This window comes from Microtus ochrogaster, unplaced genomic scaffold (genome assembly GCF_000317375.1).
Source record: "Microtus ochrogaster isolate Prairie Vole_2 unplaced genomic scaffold, MicOch1.0 UNK68, whole genome shotgun sequence".
In the NCBI taxonomy this organism is placed as follows: Eukaryota; Metazoa; Chordata; class Mammalia; order Rodentia; family Cricetidae; genus Microtus; species Microtus ochrogaster.
Window position 1 is genome coordinate 90,401 of NW_004949166.1, and position 18,307 is coordinate 108,707.

Sequence of the window (18,307 nt, forward strand, 5' to 3'; positions counted from 1 at the left end):
GTCACAGCGAGGCATAAGCCGTCCCTTCCTTTGTGGGCAGGTGCGGGGCATCCGGCCCATTGTGGGCTGCAGAGAGCTGTGTGCTGTCTATCCGGCCTTATCACCGCATCAGGGGACAGTGTCCTCTTTGTTCACCCTTCCCAGGGGTGGCCTGTCACCCTCAGAACCCCTGGTTGAGGCACATAGATAACACCTTAAAGTCAGTTGAATGCAGTGTGGGGAAGGGGTGTTCCTTCTGTTTTTCAGAGGAGCAAGCCAGGTCTTTAAGAATCCTCTCCTGCTTCCATCCTTCCCTGTGGCTGGGATAGGGCAGAACTGAGACAAGCTTCCTGGGGTCCCTCTCTCCTTCTCACTTAGAACCCTTAGGGGGCAGTTTTGGTGCCTAGGAGAAAGTGACCAAAGACCCCAAAATGTCTCCACGCTAAGAAGAACATAACCCTGGACAATAGGATGAGTCCTAGCAGGAGCCCTAGGAAGGAGCCCAGGTTCAGTGCGCACTGCTCACAGGGCTTGAAGACTCCAGGACCAGGGTCTGGCTGAGAGGATGGGTTTTGAAATCCTGAAGGACAGTTGCCACAAAAGCAAGGGCTCTGCTGGTGAAGAAACACAGTGTGTTCAGACAGAAGGATGGACCTCTTGCTGCATGGTTAATGGGGAAACTGTACCCATAATTTCTCCAGGAGACCCCTCTTGATGGACCCTCTGTGGTCTCAACTGGCTGGTGTCAAGACGCCAGCTTGGCCTCAATGGCTGGCCCTCCTATTGGCCTGGAAAGTTCTCCAATTCTAACTCCTGACCTTAAGCTGACCCTCCACGTGCTTAGCCTGGGGTCTCAGCCTCCAACAAGTGTGGGGAAGTGGATGGTCCCAGCTCAGTGCTCCTGAATGCACACACCTCCTCCTCAGCCCAGCCTCCAGCATTGTCATCCACTTCAGAGACAACACACCTGCCCTGCAGTCTCCTCCCCAGTCACCAGCCGGTCCCCTCTGTGGTCTGGGACTCTTTGCAGGTGAACATAAGTCACAGGCCCCTCTCAAAGGCCTATATAGTACTGCTACACACATACCCCAGCTGGCTGATTCTGGGCCCTTCCTTTGGAGCTCAGGAAGTCAGGGGTGACTACACCACACTGCCCACCCATCCCTTGGTCTCCCAAGACTTGAGTTTAGAGCAAGGCCCAGCCATTGTGCCCCTGTTCCACTAGCTGCACCCATCACACCTTTGCCCACCAGAGTGGATCTGCCCTCTCTCCTGTGACCTCCGTGCTTACCCAAGACTTCATTCAAACCGAGGGATTCCCAGCCTCAGCTAGTCTAACACAGGGCACAGAGGTGCATTTAGAGAGGTCAAGTCACTGTGCTGCCAGCCAGTCAACGACTGACCAAGGAACTGAGTAGATGGAGTCCCAGTAAGGCCATTCAAGGCCACCAACCTACGCAGAGGCTGCGCGGTAACCTGCCGCAGAGAGCATCTTTCTCAATGTGAAATAGCCCCGTGCAGCGGGAGGTTGGGCCTGTGACCCTACTTATTTAACTGCCTATTGTCGAGCCCTGTCTTCCCCTCAAGCACCATGACCCAGACTGACACCAGAGGGCGCTAGCGATCCGCAAAAGACGCAGAGCTCAGCACGCAGAGTGCAGGCCTGGGTGAACTCTTACCGATGCCCAGGAAGTTCACCTAGAGAGCAGGGGACGGTCCAGGCTGCCCAAACTGCACTGAGAGGGGTTGGCAGGTCATTCCCTCGGGGGATGGAGAGGAGGGCGCTGCGAGGCCGCTGACAGACGCGGAGAAGATGAGTGCGGGCCCCCTTCCTCCTATCCTTTGGCGCACTGACAGCCGGTCAACCGCAAAGATAAGGACTTCTTCCGCCTGGCGGTAAAGACGTGGACCAGTCCAGGTGCGCCCCCCACCCATGTTTGCTCCGTAAACATTCATTGGCCGCCCGCTGTGTATGTTGCGAGGGAGCGGGGCTGATGACAGCGGGTGCAGGACTCCCGCCGTTTCTACCAGGGATGATGAGGGGAAGCTCAACGATTTAGAAAAAGAGGCTCAGTCAGTCATCTCTAAGTCATCTGGTGACTCGGGTAGCATTGGGGTTCTCCACAAGTCTTCCATAGCCTGAAGAAACCTCGGAGCTTTTCTGGCCTGCTTGAGGCCACCACAAAGAGGAGGCCCTGGGAAAGGTGTGGGGGTCCCCAGACTAGGCCACGTAAAGGGGGGGAGGCCCGCACCCGCTGCCCAGACAGAGCAACAACATTGGGGTGGGTGGCCCATAGCTCACCGCAGTGTCTGCGCCCACCCCCAGCGTTTCCGATGGAAGACAGGCGGCTAGTGATAAATCACCAGCTCCCACTCCCACCCACCCAGGGCTAACTGGTGGGCAAGAAGGGCTGCAGGAGCTGTGTATCACAGAGACACAACCTGGAACAGAGACGGGAGACAGGATAGAGCAGGAGGCCGGCTGACACCAGCCAGTCCTTGCTGGGGTGTCTGAGCTCCCCAGGTACCCTTTCCATAAACCCCATCTGGAAACCAGCTGAGAGCCGTCCCCACCCTACTGACCCCAACTGGAGGTGGTGAGCCAGGCCTCTGCTGCAAACTTCAGTTCCCCCGGGAGGACCATAAATCAGTAGGGGGCACTTGGAGTAGTGCCCCCAGTAGAGTGAGGGTCTTCGGGGGTCACTGATCCTAGTGACTGGGCCTGGCCTTGGCTGTGTCTCTCCCTCCTTAAACAGCTCTTGTGAGACCTCCCAGCCCCCAACCTTTCCTGGCCAGTACAGTCTAGCCTGGAGCCCCCCACAGCCTGTGCTGTCTCTAATGGCTGCTCATGCTTGCTGCCCTCTTCTCTCAAAGACAGGAAAAGTCACGAGGAGTGATGTGTCCTCCTTAGGAGGACCCCTGGGGGCTCGCCTGTCCCTGGTCCCACAGAACCTGTGAGATCAACAGGTCTTGCCCAGTGAAGCCGTCTCTAGAAGTCTGCTTTGTCCAAGGAAATGCCTCCTTCCATCCAGTCTTCGTCTTCCTGTCTCTCCCCCTACCCAGAGTCCTGAGGACTGGCTGGACAGAGTACTCGAAGATAAGTTGAGTAGGGTCTCCAGGTATAAGCCACCCTCCCCAACATACACCAAGGCAGGTGTGAAGTCAGTTGGAGTCAGTAGGAGAGGCTGGTGAGCGCCCAGACCAGGCTCTAACCCCTCTGCCTGTTTCCACAGCACCCACAGAGCTTCCTTCAGGACCCAGGTGTGGAGTCAAGGCCACTCATGCACAAGAACCCCAGATTTCCCCTGTAACTTGTCTCTGGAATGGGGTTCAGGGTATCCCAGGGGCTCCTTCTCAGAAAAGGTCTTGGGAACACTTAGGATTGTTCGAAGGCCCCGAATGGCTGTGACTGGCCTGGGCCTTGACCTTCAGAGCAAACCCTCAAAGCAGGCACTTGAGGCATCTCAGGAGAGGGACAGTGAGGGTAGATGCTGGAAGTTGGAGCTAGGGCTCAGGTCTTTTGGCCTTAAACCCAATGAAGGTGGATGCTCCAACTCCCATGGGGCTAACTGCCCCTTCTCCTGGGATTGCTGTCACTGCAGTAACCCTGGCAGGGGTGGGGGTCATCTGGCTGTGTGTCTACTCAGGCCAAACAGATCAGGAGCTCTAGGTCTGGCAGACCCATGTGTGGCAGGAGAAGGTGCAAGGGCACCTTTGACAGTAACCAGCCTCTCCTATCTCCACTTAGGGTGTGACCCTGTCTTCTTCTGGATCACAAAGGGACACTTGAAGGGTTTGGCCAAGTGCCATGCCAGCTTGGCCCAATGGCTCCCCAGAATGTGTGAGCAGAACCTCTGAGAAATGACTCCCCCACTGCAGCTGATTCTCCTGACTATATTCTGTGGGTAAACTTGGGGAGAGGGGGCATCCCTTGATGGAAGGTCACAGTGGGGGCTGAGGAGCTGCCGTGAGATAGAGGCAGAACCCCAGGCAGCATTGGCTGGAGGAGCTGTCCAGGGCCTCTGCCTTGAGCTATTGGGGCAACCAGTCCCTGGCGGTGGGTGTGGGACTTCTGCTTTAAGTGCTTGCAGGTAGGCCAAAGGCCGAGCTCAGCTGGTGTCAGCATTGGAATCTATTGTGAGGTGATTAGTATGAGTTTGCTTTGCTCTGGGCTTTGTTTATTTAAAGATGCTCTAGAAGAATTCCCGCCAGTCCTCGCAGACACCGAGAAGAGGCTTCTGTCTGAGCAGGACTGGGGGCGGAGCACTGACCGCACCTGTCTCAGCTCGCCTGCTGTTGACTGTAAGCAGCAGCGCACTCACGGAGGTGCTTTCTCTTGTAGGCTGTGACACCTTCCTGTGGGAGTGCAGATTGGGCGCCCGGGTTAGAAAAAGCACAGGCCAGCTCCCTGTAGGGGCTGAGGGAACACAAAACACCACGGACTTCGCCTGTGGGTGATATGCAGCAAGATGCTAGGGGGACCCTGAGTTCTCTTCTTAGTCCCTGTTTAGTGGGCCTGTACTCCGTGGATCCCTCATTAGGGACTTCTGGACTGTGGATCCCAGCGTCTGTGTCTGGTCTCAGAAATTCCTACTGAGCAAATCCAACTTTGGCAGGTAGCTGTTCTAGGGTTCCCAGTCTTGAGAGTCGGGGGCCCTTGTCTCCTTATTAGGGGACACCATGATTGTGCTGTGCCTACTCCTGGACATGAATCAACCCTTCCACCAGAATGGCCCCAGAAGACCCCACTCCCAAGCTCCTTGGAGCAAAATCAGGAGGACTGACCAAAGCATGAGATTCCTAGGGGAAGTGCTGACCAACACTCACAAGGAGAATGAGCCACAGCCCAAGTCTAGGCCAGACTCCATTGCTGAGAGTTCTCCTGGGGTGCTTCTAGAGGGTCTGTGTAGCCTTTCCCAAGACCTCAGGGCCGGGAAACTGTACTTGCTTCAGTAGCAACAGATGACAAGAAACAGAGATGTGGTTGGAGCCAACAGTGCGGAAGCCTGGAGCTACCCCATGTCCTGGTATGCAGTGGTCCTGGGGGCTCCAACAAAGGAGCCCTGCTCTCCTGTTGCTGTTGTCTGCCTCTGCTCAGTGGCCAGCTGACAGGGCTGACTTGCGGGCCTCCCCCCATCTCCAGGGCTAGTCAAACCCCACGGAGGAAGATCCCCAAACAGGTCTGAGGCATAACCTGCCCTTGTCTGCCTGACACCAGTCTCCTGACCCTCACATAGTCTACCTCTGTCTTTGTCTCTTATGCAGTTTGTCCCTTCGTCTCCTACACCCCCCTCCATGAGGCCTGCCTTGGTAGGCAGAGGTCCTGAGCAGATAGATACTCCGTACACGTGACCTCCTGTGAGCCCCTTCCGGGTCTTTTCTTCCCAGAGAAAGAACACATCTCCAAGGGTGGGTCAAGGCCATCAGTTAGCCACGCAGGTTGTGCCCTGCAAGACTCTGTCTCCAACATGCTAGTTGGGCCACCATCCAAGCGTATGTAGGCACAGCACTGGATGCATTTGGACCTCCATACCATGCTGTGTGTCCCTGCACCCCCTTCCTCCTCCTGTGATCCACGTCCATCTCCACTGCACCCAGCAGGCCTTACCTCCACAGTACACTCCCCAGCAGCAGCCTGTCCCAGCCTAACACACCATGTGTATGTACACTCTTGTTTTCTCTGCCTTGTGGGCCAGGGGTGTGCTCATAAATCCTGCAGTTGATGACACATTTATCCCTCCAGCGGCTGCTGGTGTGAATTTATGGCTGTACCTCCAGGCTGGGACACCTCCAGGGCAGACACACCTCCAGGCCACAGCACTGGGCTTTCGTGGTGTTACAGGGGTGGGCCAGAAGAGGCTCCGGAATCCACTCAAGGTCAGACCTACCTCAGCAACAGACATTTTGGGGTGTTAAGAGCTGGCCAGTGAGAGGCCAGCTCTGCATGGGTGTTGCTCAAAGTTGAAGCTGGCCATCAGCCAGGAGCCTTATTTGCTAGGGAGGGACGAGCCACCCTCCTGCTCTCCTCAGTCTTCCTGCCCAGGAGATGGGGGTGCAGGTGTGGTAGACTGTCTTCCCTGGGCTTTGAGTGAGCTCACTGCCTGCTGCAGGGCCCGCTGGGAACCGCATTGGGTAAGGACTGGGGAGGGGGAGAGGGTTGAAGGCTGTGGAGACTGCACACAGAGAGGAGGGTGCTGGTGCAGTCAGCACAGAGAGGGCTGCATGGCTGCCTCAGACTTGTAAATCTGTGTAGACTCAGGCCAAGGAACACCCGTTCAAGGCCATACTGGTATGGAGTAGAGGGCCAAGAGACCAGTATTCTTGCTCTTCAGAATGTATTGTAGGGCTCCTGAGTCTGGACACCCCCTATCTTGCCAGATCTGGGGGTAGGATGACTGCTGGGTTTAAGGAATGGACAGGGGGATGATGGAGCTAGCCAGGTCCTGAGGGGCCCCAGCTGGGGGCAGGAGCCTGGCTGACTCCCCTTCTGCCTGTCTGTCCGCCTGTGTGTCCATCCATCTGTGAGTAGGGTTGGGTCTCTGGGGGATCCTTTGTCAGCTCTCAGGCTCCCCATCTCTAGTCCTAACTAAACCCTTCCACCCGCCCCCCCCCCTGCACCGCCTGCTGTCAGGATGAGCGATGGCTGGGGCCCCTCCCCAGGCCCTCGGCCCCAGGCCTGGTTCCCGCTCATTAGCGGCTGACACTGTTTGCTTTCCTGGGGACGCCCACCCCCCCCATCCCGTCACAGGCCATTTCTCCTGGTACCCCCTACCCCAGGGGCCTGCCCAGGGGTCCAGGGTGCTAGGCTGCACAGGATACCAGCAGAGGCGGAGATGACCAGATGGAAAGTGAGCCTTGCCTTTACCTGTCTGTGGACCTAAGCAGAGGTGTCCCCGGGTGCCCACATCCCTGCCCATGCCTCACAGCCTGGCCCAGCGGAGACTAGGCCAGCTGAAGCAGCTTAGGGTCCTGTTGGTTTGGTAGGACACACAGCCTGTCTGTGCAAGGGCCACAGTTGGTGGAGGGGGGCTCAAGGGGTACAGTTGGGAAAGGGGGACCTAGCGACAGGTGATAGCTACCACTACCCCTAACCCAGCCTTTGTCTCTGGGTCACTCCCCCAACCCTGGACCACCAGCCTTCTGAGAAAGCACCTCACCTCCACCTAAGGCCCCTCTGTCTCTCCCTCTAAGCAATAGAGCACAGCCCAGGGATACAAGTCCCAGGACTGGGCACTCCTCTCTTGGGCTCCAGGCCCAGAGTGGCCACAGCTGGGCGGCATCAGGGCCCACAGGCCAGTGGCAGCCGGTCCTTCACTAAAAAATGTGTTTGTGATTTTGGCGGCGGGGCAGATAACGGTGACGAATGGCTTGCCTGCCCCACGGGGCCCCTGGCCCATCTGGTTTGACTTTGGTCTGTCGGCGAGTACCCTTGGGCCTCCACTCATCTCAAGCGGTACCCGCAGAGCAAGACCAGGGACTAATGTGGGCATACTCAGAGCGCCTCAATATTTTCTAATCATTGCTTTCTTTGTCCCTCAGCCCTGTCTGACTGTCCCCTCATTATGGGTCTCCCACAGATGTGCCCACCCAGTGCCCCTGCTGATACTGAGCACCGACTCAGGTTTGCAGGGCGATAAGATGGCACAGGCATACAGAGGCCAAAGGCCTGTCTGCTGTGGTAAGCACTCTCCCAGGCCGGAGTAGCCAGGTATGACAGAGGGTAGGACAGACCTGAACAGAGGAAAGCAAACAGCCCAACTGGACCTGGCCCCACGCAGCCCTCATGTGGTCATCGTCAGCGGGAATTTCTGACAGGGCCCCAGACCCCCCCTTTAGCCTCCATGGCCTCCAGATCATTTATTTCCAGCTGCAGGGAAAGCTTGCCAGTCAGGCCTGTGCTCAGCCACGGTGAGCAGGGCACACTCCCCTCATACACAGCGTCTTCCTTCCTCTGCTCTTTAGGGTCTTCAGGTGGCTAGACAGGTCAGGAGAGGCCATCTCTTGACACAAAGTGTCACCCATGACACCCAGACCCTGAATCCTGCCCACAATGCTGCAACAGATTCCTCCAAGCCTGGCCGCTGCACCCCAAGAGGTGGGGAGGTAGCCTCTGAGGTGGGCAGGTAGCCTCTGTGGGCACGGCCAGGCTCCTCTGGGCTTGAATGGGGACATCCAGTCCTCAGGAGACCGTCTTGAGCCCTGCCTGCCCAGGTCACAGAGGGCAGAGTAAATGGGAAAGTGGGGTGATCAGAGAACCTCAGGGCCATCTGGGGGCAGAGAGGGGCCCCACAGGAGCTCTGTTCGTTGGTCAGTTGCTTCGCCTGTTCCTGCTCTGGCTGGGGACAGCTGGAGGGAAAAAGGAAGGGAGAGGCAGTGTCTGTCCTGTCAGGATCCCGTCCCCCTCAGCAGGTTAATCCCACCGCCTCTGTGTCACATTGTTGAGAATTAACTTTGTTGAAATAAAAATTGGTCTTGGTATTAACTCGGCCTCCAGGATTTTCTCCGGGATCCAGGAGGCTACGTAGAGACAGACGCCCATTCCCAGAGCTGGCGGCAGCTCAGGTTGCAGGGGTGCCAACGATCTCCTAATCCTCTGCAAGGCTCTGACCCTCTTCCCACCCACCCCAAGACACTGAACCTGGGTCCCTGGGACTGAGAAAGATGAAAGGCCCAGTGTGGATGTGGTATGGGTCTCTGGGGTCCATCGCTGGCCCCTTCCCTATCCTCATGTTGTTTCTGGGTCACCGAGCAGCCATGCCTGACAAGCACAGAATACCTCCCCCCTCTATCCCTCAAGGCTTGCTCACAGCCACATCTTTACAATGTTTGGGGGCCTCAGTTTCCCTGCTTGTGAGAAGGAGGCTTGTCCTAGCTGGGGAGGTGGTGAGAAACACCGAGTAGATTGAGCAGCTAACCAGGTCCTAGGCAGCCATTAAAGATGTCCAGTCAATGTCAGAGAGATGGTGGGTGACTGTAGACCTGAGAGGGGCAGACAGCCCAGCACGCTGCTGTGACTGGAATCTTCTGACGGATGGGTCAACAGCAGCCTGCAGGCCCTCCGTGTCTCGGCACCATCTTCTGGCTAGGCAGAAGATCCCCAATTGCCAGACAGAGAGGTTAGGACAGGATCAAGCCATCTAAAGCTCCCTAGAGCGGCTCCTAGTGAGACCTGTCAGTACTACTGAGAGGACAGCAGCTATCCAAGTCCGATGCAGCTGTCCTGCAGAATCCAGCATCCAAGTCACCCTTGGGTCCCGCCTACCCAAGGATACTGAGCCCTGAGGATACTCACCCCTTCAACCAAGTCCTGTTCACTGACATCTGATATAGACAGTTGCAGTCGTTTGTGGAATAATGAAAACAAAATCTCGTGTTTAGCATAGATACTTTTTTACTAGTTCCTTGGGGGGGGGGGGGAATGCGGGGCCTTAAACCTAGAGTCCTGTGTTTGTTCTATCTCTAATTATACCTTCAGCATTTGTTTTTTTCTGTTTTCTACACAGGGCTTCAATACATGATCAGACTGGCCTGGAATCTGTGATCCTCCTGCCTCAGCCTCTGGCATGCTGGGGCTAAGATTTCAGGTGTGTAACATCATGCCTTACTTTTGAAGATATTGGAACCAGGACTGCTGACTGTTTCAATACATGCACAAATCTCGGGGCAGCTGCTTCCAGAATGAGCTGCTGAAGCTCTTGTACACCTTAAGTGATATTCTCTCTCTCTCTCTCTCTCTCTCTCTCTCTCTCTCTCTCTCTCTCTCTCTCTCTCGCTCCTCTTTAGAGCCTTCCTGGTGAACACAGTCCTGAGAACCTAGGATAAAGCTCTGCCAGCCTAAAGACAGCTGGCCCTGCATCCTGGTAGCCAAGGGCAGGCAACACCCCCGACTGGTGGTCCTCTAGAAGCCTTGTGGGACCATATCTCAAGCAGTGTGTTTGGGGGTGGATACAGCCTGGGAATGGGTGGGGGCCTGGGAATGAAAGCGGTAGCCCGGGGGATGCAGGAGTGGACCCAGCTGTTGCAGCCTGGCTCCAATTCCCGCTCTGCATCGAAGTTAAGTCCCTAGGGCCAAGGCTGGTGGTCTGTCTGAGAGGGAGTGGGGATGTGTGGGGGCTGTGCCTTCCTCCTGGCAATGGTCCCTGGGGACATCAGGAGAGGAGGAAGCTGCTTTCATGCTGAGAGGCAGAACCAGCTATTGGGGGAGACTCTCCTGCCTCCAGACTGGACAGCAGGGCTCCTTGCTCTTAGCACCTGAGTCTCTAAGAGTTCCCCGCCACATTCTCAACTGACACCTGCTCTGAGTTCCTACACGGCCTTGTGTTTTATGAAGGCCCTCATCTGTACCCAGAGCCTCTCTTCTATACCACGAACCAGGTGCCAGGTAGTACCCTCCAGATCTCTGAGCCAATGAACCTTTCCCTTAGAATATTGAGCCCTATATTAACCTGGTGTCATCTCTTCATCAGGCCTCCTGTCCGAGAGAAGGCTGCACACAGGCTTAGGGCTCACAGTGCTCATCCAAACCATCTTTACCTGAAGATGCTCTTGGATCCTGTAGAATCAAACTTCAACTATGAGGGATATTGACGTGCCAGGGCCCGGCCTCCATCAGACCAAACATTGTGAAGAAGATGGAGGGCATCGAAGAAGCTGGGATGAACTGGTAAACAGGAGGCTTCCCCTTCCCACCGCCAGTTCCCCCACCCCACCCCCAGCAGGGGAACGGGAGCTGAGCTGGCTTACCCACATTTGCCTGGCTTCAGTGGAGGTCAATGGGGGCGGGGCCAGAAGGGGAATCTTACTCTCAAATCCCTCCTGCCTGCTGCCAGCCCCCAGGGAAGTCCCGCCATGTGGGAACCTGATATTTTAAGACTTAAAGCAAATGTTTCTGCCCCCCCCCGAGCTGTGCCAAGGCATCCATTCAGCCTCATGGGGGCAGGGCCAGCACAGAAGAGCAGACCCCAGCGGCCCCTCTGTTCCCTGGGTGGCAGTTTCCAACGGCAGGGAGCATGGAGTACAGGAGCTCCCTGAGCACAGAAGAGGAAGACCCGGTGGGGCTTGCAACCTGATGGTCCCTCTCTTAGGTCTCCAAGCCCAGGTAAGGCTGTCAGAAGTCTTGAACTCACACTAGGGCTGGCCCAGAACCAGATGTACAACCAACTGCCCCCCCCTCAGGTACCATCAGGGTAGGGACTTCCATGTCCAGGGTCTGGTTTGGGGTCACTGGCAAGAACTCTCTGGAGCTCACAAGTAAGCAATGTGAAGCTTTCCATCCAAGAAGGAAGGATGGAAAGATCCACTGGTGATGTCTGTCCAGGTTACAGGCAAGAAAGTGGTGCTCTGTGTGCTGCAGCCTGATCCATAGTGACAGGAAGACAGGGCAGCCTTCTTCACCTCAGGGGCATGGGTGAGAGAGGAGCTTGCAGTCTTCCTTTGGCTCCAGGCCTCTGTCTCGGGGCTCCCTGAGTCCACCTTCCTTCCAGCCAGTCTTGAAGGGCAGATCATCACATATTGGTGGGGGACAATGCAAGATCAGGCAGCGCAGTCAAAAGACAAGGGTCTGACCTTTTGTCTGTATGAGAAAGGGTCTCACCACATAGACCAGGCTGGCCTGAAACTCAGAGCTCTGCCTATCTCTGCCTCTGGAGCGCTGGGATCAGTGCCATCAAGGCCAGAGAGGGTCTAATCTTAAAATATGTTTCAAGGCTGGATCAGCACAAGTCCATCTGGGAGTGTGGATACATACCAAGAGAGGATGGTTACTCTGGGAGTTCTTCTAGGGTAGACTATCCTAGCAGGCCCAACTATTCCAGACCTTGGTCCTCAGAGTACACGGTTGGGTTCCTCATAAGTACTTGACTGACAAAGCTGGCTCACACTCTTACCCATAAGTCATGAGCCCACAACCCTTCTTAGGCTATTTTCACCATTTTACAAATGGGGAAACTGAGGCCCAGAAAGAGGACTGCCTTTCCAGGGCCTTAAGCTACCCTAGCTGGTGCTTCCCTTAACTCTCTGCCCCAACCCCATGACCTGCAGGCAGGACAGAGCTCTGGATGGCTGCGGTAGAGTAGACAGACCCCAGAGACTGCTGGCCAGCCTGAGCACAGCCTCCGATGATGCTGGACATCATCACTGACCTGAAACTATGGCTTCCTGGATCTGCTGCTCTTAAAGTTTGCACGGCATGCCAGGCTTGACCATTGCTACACAGTCCTCCTGTGCCAAGGGGACCTGTCACCCCTGTGTCCCCAAGAGACCCCCCCCCCCCACCTTGGACAGGACAGGCCTGCCAACATCATTATCCTGCTGTCCTGCTGTATGTGATGCCCCTGGGTCTCAGTTCCTCCAGTTCTGAAGTTGGTGTTGTAAACACTGGGTAGACATTGAAGTCTAGCTGTTCTGAGCTGTCTAAAGGAAGGGTCGCTGGCAGGAAGGTGGGGGCAGCACACACACTGGCCTCTGCTGCCCTGTTTCTACCCTGGGGACAGACGCTGTCCACAGACCTTGGTCCAGCCAATTGCACAAGCTCTTGAACTCTTCGCGGGCCAGAATTTCGTAGTACCTAGGCACACCCTGACTATCTGGGGCTTATACCTGCAGAGTCCCCAGACTGGAAACCAGGTGTCCCACAGCCAGTGTGGCTTCAGCGTCATAGCTGCCCCTTGCCATCTCCTTCCTCCACATTTTCCGTCCCTTGGGCCTTGGTTTTTCCACGTTGATCTTAGCAAAGGGCAGGACGTCATTGGAAGGGAGAGGGCGTGCTTAGAAAGTTGCAGCTGGAATGGTGAAGAGACAGAGAAAATAGGACTTGGGAGTCCAGGAGGAGGAAGCGGGTAGACCCCTCTTGGTCCCCTTCAGAGGAACACAGAGGCCAAAAGCCCTGTAAGGACTAAGCAGAGGAACCTGAATTAAATTCTAAGGCCTCTCGATCAGATGGTTCATAGACCTGGGGCCCTCACAGGGACCTGACTTCCAGGACACCAGCTGGTAGATAGCTCGGAGTGGTGGCCCCACCCCTTCCCTCACCCACACCCTGCCAGAGCCCCTTTCCTTGTGTCTAGGCCCCTGGCCCCACTTGCACACCCAGACTCCAAACTGGAAAGACGGGCCGAAGAACAAACAAGTTCATACCACAGCCCCTACCCAGGCCTGTATGGGCAGGGCCAGGAGCTGGGGTTCCCCCTCTCAGGGTCCCAAGAGCCTAGCAGGAGGGACAGCCTCAACACAGTGTGTCCTACCAAGCCCCCTGCTTATGCTTCTTCAGGACAGCAGTCTTACCCGGCACCCTGGAAAGCAAGGCCAGCTAGGCCAGCATTCCAGCTGTTCATCTCTTGGGAGAAAGCCGCCCATCACACTGTGTCCAAGAGATGTCAGAAGGTCACTGCAGCTGGGCAAACAGGACCGACTCCTCAGGATTCTTTTCAGACCACAGTCTTTGGACACAAGGCTCAATTCTGGCATTCAGACACGTGGTGAGTATAGAGCTAGGAACACTATAGAGCCTGGACAAACACTCCCTTATTCAATCAACAAACCCCTCAGAGCAGTCTGGGGCACACTGAATGGGTCTCTCCCTCTTACCGCTCTTGCCGTCCCTATTCCAATTGGGACCTCTCGATCCTGGCTACACCTCAGGTTGTCTCTGTCTCCCCAGCGACTGTCATCCCTGCTCCAGGGTCTTTGCACACTTAGAAATCAAGAAGGCTCCGTGTCTTCCAGATCTCGACGGTGATTTTCAGGGTGTTTGAAAACCCTAGTCCCAGAAGAAGAGAGGAAGTGTGTGCTGAGGATTCTTAGAGCTGGAGAGAGCCGTGGATGGGATGGTGCTGGCCTTGGGAGGCCGGCCCTGACGGGATCCTAAAGTCCAGGATGCTGTCTGAGAGTGGATAGGATGGGCCCTAATCCTAGGGACAGTGGCACACTGCTCAGAGGACCTTACCTGTTAGGCTGTGAGCTGGAGGCTGGAACACAAGTCCAGAGACATTGGCCAAGCAGTAGAGGGAACCAAGGGACTCAGGGTGACCAGAAGAAGTGGGGGCCGTGACGGGGGCTGTCATGGAAGAGTGTGAGGACAAGAATACAGAGCAAGATGGGACTTGAGGGTAGAAGGGCAAGAGAAAGCTCCGAGGTAGACGATGAAGTAATTCTGAGCAGGACTAGAGACCAGACTTCAAGTCTGCTCAGTGGCAGCACTTGACTGGTTGCCTAGGCCTGTCCCCACGAGACCAGAATGTGGCCAGCCACAGTGCCAAGCCACACTGGTGTGCTTGGTGTCCATCCTTCCTGGGAGCCTGTCAGCAGCCTAGACATGGGGCATGGGTGAGCAGGCAAGACGGGCACCCAGCTGTCCTGTGAGGACACAGAGCTCCACCCTCAGTCTGTGCCACCGGACACTCACATGACCTGTGCCTGGCTGCATGCCCGCCCACCCCCCCTGCTGCCACTCACCAGTGACTATCCTCCCACCACACCTGCTCATGACTGACAGAGGTCTCTATTCCCGGCCAGCCGCCTGCTCGGGTTATATTTAGGCCACAGGGGTGGTGCTGAGCTGCTGACCCCCTCCTGGGGCCCAGATCAGGGGCAGCTGGACTGGGCTGACTGCCCAAGCCTGGCCTGCTAGCTCAGGCTGAGTGCTGAGGACTGGTTATATCTGCATGGCTGGTCCCTGAGTCCCTGAGCTGGTCCATGAAGAGAGAGCCGGCTATAGTATAAGCAGGAGAGTCAGACTGGAACAGGCACCGGACTCTTGGTCACTCGTGGAGGTTGGACATGATGGCTGAGAAAGATTCATGGGGCCCAGCAAGATGGGGGAGCTAAGAGGTCCAGTCTAGGTCCAGGAGAGCAGTCAGGAGCTTGGGTAAACAGTATAGCATTCACCCCTGAAGCTCCTGCACCTTGTCAGGGGTACCCTGAATCCCAGGCCGACCCCAAGCTGTCTCACAGGGTGTGGCTAGACAGGAAGTGGTCCCTCACAAGCCACACCACCTCTACTGGAACACAGGGATACTTCTTGCCTTCTTGGGCCTTAGTTATGACCCCATTCTGCCAGCCTGAGCTAGACCCCAGGTTTCCTGTGCACATGGCAACATGGAGGAGCAGGATGGCCCATCACCCCACAGGGTGGTAGATCTGAATCCTCAGACTTCAGACCTGAGTGTTTTTGTGAGACCTCTTGCTACCCAGCCCAGACAGAGGGATACAACTGGGTTCCTGTGTCAGGTTCCTAACCATCTGCCCCGCCCCTGCACACACCCCCTGCTCTGGAATCATCTGCCACTGTATCAGTCCGGGTTCTGTAGAAGAACAGAACTGAGCGGGTAAATATATATGTGTGTGTATGTATAGTTTACTAAATATAATAGTTATTCAGTCAGCTTACTTCAAAATAGTAACAACCGGTTTCCCACACCTGAGAGGCTGGGTGCCCCAGCATGGGGAACAGTGGCTGTCACACACTGGAGAGGGTGACAACCCACCAGGTTCCTCAGTAATCCCAGTCTGGGGCTGGTGACCTGGAGATTTCCTGAAGAGCCACTGGTCCCCAGTCCATGGTGGGAGCCTGTTAACACTGGCCAACAGTAAAGGAATCAGCGGCATAACGGAGTCAATCCACTCTGGGGAAGATTGAGATCACTAAGCAAAAGGTGGGGGATCTTCCTCTTGCCAGGCAGCTAACAGAAGGTGCGGCCCATGCTTGGGAGATGGGTCTCCCACAGCAACTGAAACCATCAGTTCTACAGGTGAGGCGAGGCTCCCAACTTCCTATTCAGATGGTTGGGGGTTTTTTTTGTTTTTTGTTTTTGTTTTTTGAGACAGAGTTTCTCTGTGCAGCCTTGGCTGGAACTCATAGAGATCCACCTGCCCTCTGTCTCTGAAGTGCTTGGATTAAAGACCTGTGCCGCCACACCCAGCTCAAATGATTCTAATTTGTGGCAAAATGACTTTAAAGCAACCATCACAGACTCCCTGTCTGTCCTGGGGTGCTCTCCTGAGTCTGGCCACCTATGAAAGCAGCAGCTGCACAACCAACCCCTGCCTTGTACCCAAGGCCTATCCAGGGACCACCACCAGGCCCCACCATCAGTTCTAACTCCAGGGGTGGCTACTCAAAACTCAGTCCTCCCCTCCCCCCAGCTTCCTGCCCTGTTGACCCAGGATCTGAATGAATGTCTGGGTCTCGGCCTTAACTGCCCCCCTCATCACAGGAAACACATCACTGGGGGACTATGGGACCACAGACCACGCAGAAGGCATTAAGGGCAGGGCCAAGGGCTCTTGCCGGAAGTGGCCGCCCTACTCTCTGAGGTTCAGGAAGTAGGGGTCTCAGAAGCTTCCTCTGGGCCAGACAAGCCTCGGTGGAGTGGGCAGTGGAGGGTCAGAGGCCTGGCTGCAGCTGCCCCTTCCTCTCCAGCCAGTCACCAGCTGGGTGGCCTGTATGTATGGCTGGGAAGCGGGGGTGGGGAGGGTCCCTTGGACTCCCACAGGTGACCAGCAGTCAGAACCGGAAGACTCTTGAGCCCAGCATCGTCAGAAGATGGGGGAAGGGCTGCCTGTGACAGGGGCTATAGAGCAAATGTGCCCACCTCAGCCTGGGTCTGTGCACTTCCTGCCAGATCGGCCTCAGCCTCAGTTTACCCATCCATCATTGTACTCAGGACCAGAAAATCTGACAGGGAACTGCAAACTTTGTAGGTGGCTAGGTCTATGAGACATGTCAGCCCAGGCCCTGCCCCTCTGTATGCCCACCAGGACACACACACACACACACACACACACACACGCGCGCGCACAACTGGGATTGAGCTCCTCCTCTTTTCTCTGCCTGATGCCAGTTCCACCCCAGCACTAAGCAGCCCCTACTAGGGCCTGGGCCATGTGAGTGTAAGTAAAGCTTTGTGGGGGGACCTCAGCCCAGATGGCCAAGAGTGTCCTGGGGCAACAGTGGCAGCTCGGTCTTGAAGGGCCACACTCCCGCTTGTCCCCCACTTGCAGAAGGGACCTGGAGTAGAACTCTTAGACCCCACTCGAGCTGGAGATTCTGAGGAGGCCCCTGGTTGTCCACCCTGGAAGAGTCTCAGTAGGTGGAGCTGGCACCTCAGCTCATGCTTGCTCCTGTGTGTAAGCAGGCCTGGCCTGGCCCACACATGACGAGTGGCTGTCCATCAGCACGGCCAGCCGCTTTGGCCATCCGTCAGCAGCCAGCAGTCACAGGAGGAGCAGCCTGTTTGTTTTGCCAGGTCTGTGCCGCTCCCTGGGGCGGGGCCAAAGGAAATGCCATTTTCTGCCTGGGGTGCAGGGTGGACAGCAGGAGGGGGGACAGGCAGCTAGCAGGAGGGGTGGAGCACCAGGAGCAGGGCCAGGCTGGGATATGGAGGGACCCCTGGCTAGTCCAAGCTCTATGTAGATGGCCACAGCCTTTCCCTGGTCTGTCCCTTCTGGGAGCAGGATGAGTGTCACTGAGGTCTCCTGTTTCCCATGGTGGCTGTCTTTAGCCAGGTCACTCAACTCACCCCTGTTCCTGGCCACTGGGTAGGGTGGATTCAGGTGTCAGCTGCCAGTAGTTGGGGGGTGTCTCTGTATCTGAAATCCAAGATGCTTGATCCTAGCTGTCCACACTGGCATGGGAGCTACTCTGGGGATGAGGACTGGGACAAAGACTAAATATTTTGGAGAGGTACAGCTACTAGGGCCTGGACACTGGCTTAGAGGCTTTCAGCCTTAGAGTCAGAGCCAGGGATACACGAGGCTACATTAAAAGCGGTAACATATGCATATCCAGTATCCAGACCCTGGGACAATGTCTTCAGCATCCACACTAGCTAATTTATCCAACTGTTATTTGTGTCAAATAAAGATTCAGCTATGCATGTGTCTGCATACAAAGTGTATGGAACAAGTGTTATTTAGTGTACTGAGATTCAATGATCATTTTAGTTTTTTTTCAAGATTTATATATTTTTATTCTATGTGTATATGTTTTGTCTGCATGCATGTGTATATACCATGTGAGTACAGTGCCCAAGGAGGCCAGAAAAAGATATTGGATCCCCAGGAACCTGAGTGATAGACAGCCATGAACCACCACATAGGTGCTGGGTGCCCACCTCTGGTCCTCTGCAAGAACAGCACATGTTCTTACCCGCTGAGCGGCTCTTCAGCCCCCTGTCTGTTCTCATCAAGCCCTGGGGGGGGGCACATCATACATTGACATGTGTGGGGGTGTGGAGTGGTTTTTAAAGATGGGATCTCAGCCGGGCGGTGGTGGTGCACGCCTTTAATCCCAGCACTCGGGAGGCAGAGGCAGGCGGATCTCTGTGAGTTC